Source organism: Symphalangus syndactylus, chromosome 4 (assembly GCF_028878055.3).
Source record: "Symphalangus syndactylus isolate Jambi chromosome 4, NHGRI_mSymSyn1-v2.1_pri, whole genome shotgun sequence".
Lineage (NCBI taxonomy): Eukaryota > Metazoa > Chordata > Mammalia > Primates > Hylobatidae > Symphalangus > Symphalangus syndactylus.
The window spans coordinates 16,381,506-16,388,324 of NC_072426.2; the positions used below are offsets into that span (position 1 = coordinate 16,381,506).

Genomic DNA, 6,819 nt, shown 5'->3' on the forward strand with positions numbered 1-6,819 from the left:
CTCTCTTACTTAACTACATATAATTTATCACCAAATCCAATTGACTTAGTTTCAGCAACAGCTTTTAAATGCAACATTTTCATAGCAAAAGAAACTATCCAAAGAGTAAACAGTCACCCTACAGAAGGAGAGAAAATATTCATAAACTATGCATCTGACAAAGGTTTAATATCCAGAATCAAGAAAGAACTAAAACAAATCAACAAGCAAAAACAAATAACCTCATCAAAAAGTGCATAAAAAACATGAACAGACACTTCATGAAAGGAGACATACAAGCAGGCAGTAAATGTGAAAAAATGCTTCACATCACTAATCATCAGAGACAGTAATCATCAAAACAGTAACATCTCACACCAGTCAGAATGGCTAATATTAAAAAAGCAAAAAACAAACAAACAACAACAACAAAGAACAGCAGATGTTGGCGAGGCTGAAGAGAAAAGGGAATGCTTATACATTTTTGGTGGGAATATAAATTAGTGTACCCACTGTGGAATACAGTTTGGCAATTTTTCAAAGAACTTAAAACAGAGCTACCATTCAACTCGTGAAAGAAAATAAATCATTCTACCAAAAAGACATATATACATGTATGTTAATTGCAGCACTATTAACAATAGCAAAGACATGGAATCAACATAAATGCCCATTAATGGTGAATTGGATAAAAAAAGTGGTATATATACAACATGGAATACTACCCAGATATAAAAAAGAATAAAGTCATGTCCTTTGCAGAAACATGGAATTAGGTGGATTCTATTATCCTAAGCAAATTGATGCAGGAACAGAAAACCAAATATCACATATTTTCACTTGTAAGAAGGAGCTAAACATTGGATGTACATGGACACAAACATGGGAACACTAGACACTGATGATTCCAAAAGGAGAGAAGGAGGGAGAGTGCAAGGGCTGAAAAACTACCTCTTGGGTACTATGCTCACTATCTGAATCAACTGCACCCAAACCTCAGCACTGCACAACACAACATTGTAACAAACATGCATGTGTGCTCCCTGAATATAAAATCAAAGTTGAAATTTTTAAAAGTTTCCAGAAAAAAAGAAAAAGAAAACTTAGCATTTACTTTGCACTACAAGTACTCCTGGTCTAATGCAATCCTTTATTTCTGTCCTGGTCTATTTCAATGGTCTACTATCCAGTCATTCTGTTACTGGGGGTCCTTGCTCATAGAACTTCCAAGATGGTGGCAAGCTGCTTCCAAGATGGTGCCAAGCCTCGTGTTCTCTGACCTGGGGTTCTTGGCCTCACGGATTCCAAGGAATGGAATCTTGGGCCATGCAGTGAGTGTTATAGCTCTATTAGAAGCCGTGGGTCATGGAAGAGAACCGTGGAACCCAGTGACTAGTGTTCAGCTTGATTAGGATGAACCCAGGCACTTAGCCATGCAGGAAGAATGGCAAGCCTTTAGCCCGATCGGAAGTGGCAATGGGCGCCTCGCTGGATCAGGGGCACAGCAGACACCCTGCTGGATCTGGAAGAATGGAAGTCAGCAGCAGGTCTGCGACGGTGGCAAAACAGCAGTAGTGGACAGTGAGCAAAACTCAGCTCGAGCCGTAACAAACATGGACCAGAAGATTGCAGTTGCAAGATTTAATAGAGTGAAAACAGAGCTCCCATACAAGGGGAGGGGACCCAAAGGGGGTTGCCATTGCTGGCTCAAATGCCTGGGTTTATATCCTGATCATTGTCCCTCCCACTGTGCTCTCAGGCAACAGATGCTTGGCTATTTCTTTACCTCCTGTTTTTGCGTAATTAGCATTTTAGCAAGCTCTCCTTACTATCTGATTGGTCAGGTGTGAGCTAAGTTGCAAGCCCCATGTTTAAAGGTAGAATTGGTCACCTTCCCAGCTAGGCTTAGGGATTCTTAGTTGGCCTAGGAAATCCAACTAGTCCTGTCTCTCAGTTCCCCCCTCTCAACAGGAAAACCCAAGTGCTGTTGGGGAGGTTGGCTGACAACCACTGTAACTGCTTCCTGCTGAATTGGGGCATAGTAGGGGTCGTGAAGTTGAGATTTCCTTGGGAGGGGTGCCTTCGATGTCAGTAACATCGGAGCATGGGCTAGCAGGCCAGTCCAGGGGTCCATGGTAGATCTTAGTCATGGACTGCACCTGGGCCTCCATTTGAAGAATGATTTGTAGTTTTACAGCTTTGATTCTGGAAGAGAAAAACTTAACAAGGAGGTTAAAGATACAGGGATTGAAATATATGGCCTGCAGTGCAGGGGATTACTTCTTTGGCACACTTTACAGGCCCTATCTGCTTGATAGTTTTGAAAAGGCCTGGTCCAGTAAATAATAATTTGGCCATCTGATGGGCGCTATCAATGCCTAAGTGAAAGGTTTGGTGAAGGATTTTAAGTAATTTCTATTGGTTAAGTGAAAGTTTTGGTGAAGGATTTTAAGTAATTTCTATTGGTTAGCTGCAGGCAAAATATTTTTCCTTCTTTGGTGGCTAGCCATCTGGAGGGGAGGAAACTATGTCTTCATGAGGTTCCTCATTCTATTTCTTCTTCTGAGTACTTGGGCTTGGTTTCCTGGAGGGGATTACCTCATACTAGAGGTCTTTCTGTAAGCATTTCTAATGGAGGGTCCTGCCTTGTGGCTCTTTTGGCTTCAATATCCTCTTGGTGGTTTCCTTCTATTTCCCTTTCCTTTCCTTTCTGATGACCCCAGCAGTGTAAGACGGACACCTCTTTAGGTTCCTGTACAGCCAATAATAATTTCCTAATGGCTTCCTGATGTTTGATAGGTGTTCCCTTGGAAGTCAGGAATTTCCTTTCTCTCCATTTTGCTGCGTGGGCATGGAGGACTAGGTAAGCATACTTAGAGTCTGTATATATATTTACCCTTTTTCCTCCTCCTAATTCTAGTTCCTGAGTGAGGGCTATTAGTTTTGCCAGCTGAGCACTAGTTCCTGGAGTGAGGGGATTACTTTCAAGTATTCCATTATCACTGACAACTGCATACCCTGCTTTTCAAAGTCCTTTTTCTACAAAAGAACTTCCATCAGTATACAAGTTGAGGTCGGGATCAGTCAAGGGAACCTTTAAAAGGTCCCTTCAAGTGGCATAGGTTTGAGCAATTACTTGTGGACAGTTACGTTCTATCTTTTCTTCATTGTCTGGAAGAAATGTGGCTGGGTTAAGAATTGCACAAGTGCACAGTCGCAGCACTGGCCTTTCAAGTAATAGAGCCTGATATTTGTCTGACAGCCACAAGTCTCCTTTAGCAGTGAGTATGCCATTCACATCATGAGATGTCCACACAGTAAGATCTCTTCCATGTATTATTTTAACGGTTTCAGATACTAAGCCTGCTACTGCCAGCACTACCTGTAAACAATGAGGCCAACCCTTTGCCACTACATCAATTTCCTTACTCAGGTATGCCATGGGTTGCAAGCTCAACCCTCAGACCTGTGTAAGGACTCCTAGAGCTATTCCTGCTTCTTCTGTGACTTATAAAGAAAAGTCTTGTCCCGTTGGCAAGCTTAACACTGGGGCTTGGGTTAGGGCCTTCTTTAGGGCCTGGAAAGCCACTTCTGCCTCAGGTGTCCATCTTACTAAATGAATATTGGCTTTTTGAGTTTCCTTAATTAGTGTATATAATGGTCTGGCTATTTCATCGTACCTGGGAATCCATATTCCGCAGAAACCTGTTATGCCAAGGAACCCTCTTAGTTGATTTAGGGTTTTGGGGTAAGGATAAGCCAATATAGGCTGGATACATTCCTCACTGAGGGCCCTGGTGCCTCTGGTTAATTTTAGCCCTAAGTGTTTAATCTGCTGTGAGCAGAGCTGAGCCTTTCATTTGGAAACCTTGTAGCCACAGGTAGTGAGGAAATTTAAGAGCGCTTGGATGGCTTGATGGCACAAGGTTTCTGAACAGGTGGCTAAAATTAAATCATCCATGTACTGAAGGACAAGAGTGTCCAGATATGAGAATTGGCTCAAGTCTTGGGCTAATGCCTGGCCAAATAGATGGGGGCTATCTTTGAACCCTTGGGGTAAAACAGTCCAGGTGAATTGAGACATTGGGTTCGAAGGATCTTCAAAGGCAAACAAGAATTGAGAATCAGGATGTACAGGGATGCAGAAAAAGGCATCCTTAAGATGCAAGACTGTAAACCACTCTGCTTCCTCTGGTATTTGGGAAAACAGAGTATAAGGGCTAGGTACAGCTGGGTATAGAGGAACCACAGCCTTATTGATAATCCTGAGATCTTGCACTAACCTCTACTATCTGTTGGGTTTCTGTACTCTTAAAATTGGAGGATTGCAGGGGCTACTGCATGCTTTTATTAGGTCTTGGGCTTTTAGGTCCTTAACAATCTTTTGGAGTCCTTGTTGGGCCTTGGATCTGAGGGGGTACTGCCTTTGGTAGGGAAAGGAGGTGGAATCCTTTAGTTTAAATTGAACAGGATGGGTATTCTTTGCTCATCTATGTTGTCCTTCTGTTGCCTAGACTTGAAGATTAATTCCTTCCTCAAGCAGGGGACAACAAACGGGTGTTCCTTCTCCTATGTTCAGATGTATAATGGCCCCTGCTTTTGCTAGAATGTCTCTCCCTAACAAAGGAGTGGGGCTTTCAGGCATAATTAGAAAGGCATGTGAAAAGAGTGAAGTTCCCCAGTCACAACTAAGTGGCTGGGAGAAGTATCTAGTGAGTTGCTGTCCTAGGACCCCTCAGACAGTGACAGATCTGGAGGACAGTTGTCCAGGACAGGAGAGTAAGACTGAGAAGGCCACACCAGTGTCCAGGAGACAGTTAACGTCCTGGCCCTCGATGGTCAAGCATACTCGGGGCTCTGTGAGGGTGATGGCATGGGCTGGCACTAGCCCCAGGCACCCTCAGTCCTGCTGCTGAATCATCTGGTTAGTGGCTTCTGACTCAGAGGACCTTCATCCCCTGGGGCAGTGGGCCTTCCAGTGATTCCCTTGACATAAGGGACATGGATGAGGGGGCAGCTTACTTCTACTTGGACAATCTTTTTTAAAGTGTCCTTGTAGACCGCACTGGAAGCAAGCCCTATTAGGCATTCAATTTTCCCAGCTTTTCCCTTTGCCAGAGCCTTCAAAGTCCACTTGCCTGAGGGCCATGACTAAAGTGGTGGCCTTTTTTTTTTTTTTATCCCATTTGTCCTGTTCTGCCTGCTCCTCCTGATCTCTATTATAAAAAACCGAGGTTGCCAAGTTCAATAGGGTTTCTGAGTTTTGCTTCTGGGCCAAAGACAGATTTTGAAGTTTTTTTTTCTAATGTCTGCAGCTCGCTCAGTGATAAACTTATCCTTTAAGATTAGTTGGCCTTCAATAGAGTCAGGCGACAGAGAGGTATGCTTCCTCAATGCCTCCCCTAGTCTCTCCAGAAAGGCAGTAGGATTTTCTTCCTTTCCCTGTGCTATAGTGGATATCATTGAATAATTCATAGTCTTCCTAGTTTTCCTTAGTTCTTTTAGCACACAAGTTAGCAAATGTCTGCGGCACCAATCTCCATGTTCTGATTCTATGTCCCAGTGAGGCTCTACACTGGGAACTGCCTGCTGGCCTGTGGGGAATTGTTCTCTTTCCACTGTTGTCATCCTATCATTGACCTGACTGAGATACCAGAGATCGCCAAATTCTTGGGCTGCAGTTATGGCGGCACTTCTATTATTTGTTGCTAGTGTCTGATTTAGCAGTAACGTATCTCTCCATGTCAGATCAAATGATTGCCTTAACCCTTGTAAAACATCAATATAGCCATCAGGGTTATCTGAGAATTTACCTAGGTCTATTTTAATTTGCTTTAAGTCTGAGAGAGAAAAAGGTACATGCACTCTGGCTGGGCCAAATTCTCCTCCTCCCACTGCTTGGAGGGGGCATAATCGGGGAATATTGGCACTGTTTGATTCATTGTTTACCTCTTTATCTATCTCCTTTTGGGCCATTTGGGTTGAAGGGGGGTCCTTATTAGTTGGGGAAGAAGTCAGGGGGACGCTGGGATAGGGAGGTAGACTCTGAGGGCTTCCTGTAGGGCATAAACCACACTTTTTACATAATTGCGAGTTATCTCTTAATGAAAAGAAAGTTTGCACATATGGCATTTCACTCCATTTGCCTTTTTCTTACAAAAGGGGTCTAGCTGTAAGATGGTGTTATAATTTATACTTCCTTCAGGAGGCCAGGTTTCTCCCCCTTGAAGAGGGTATTGTGGCCAAGAGGTACTGCAGAAGAATATAAGTCATTTCTTTCTTAGTGTCTGAGGGTCAAATTTGTCCTAATTCTCCAGAATACATCTTAGGGATGTTTCTGCCTTGGGGGAAATGTTTTCCATCTGAAAAAAAGAACATAGGGATGCCAGCACCCCTAGTCATTTTCTGATGAGCATTAGTCCTAGAGCGTCCTCTATGGTCCTAATGCTTATTCCTTTCCAGGGTACGTAACCACCCCTGGACCTCTGCTTACCGGATTAGTTACACTCACCATGTAGCAGTCCTGCACCTGTTTTCCCACCTCTCTTGACCACAAAGAAAGGGGTCCGGGTTGTTGGTGGTCCTTTACCAGCGTGCCCAACATTGCCTTTGCACTCAGCAGTGAGTCCTAGAGCTGGGCTGGGTTCCTGAGTATGTCATAACAACCCAGCTGCCCCATCAGGATGCATTCCCATAAAAGCAGTTCTTATGAAAATTCATTTCAGAGAGGGTGTAGGTAACCTTTTGAGTCAGGATTGAGATAGTCTTTTTGATTCTGTAAGTACTTTAAGGCTTGGCTGAGTGCGAACAGCTCGCACATTTGAGGAGACCAGTTATTAG

General features: G+C 43.5%; 1 pseudogene; it reads right to left on the bottom strand.

Annotated features, from left to right (window-relative positions):
- Window positions 1-5,223: 5,223 nt before the first annotated feature.
- On the bottom strand, window positions 5,224-6,341 carry LOC129480054 (uncharacterized; annotated as a pseudogene).
- Between the last annotated feature and the right edge of the window lie 478 nt (window positions 6,342-6,819).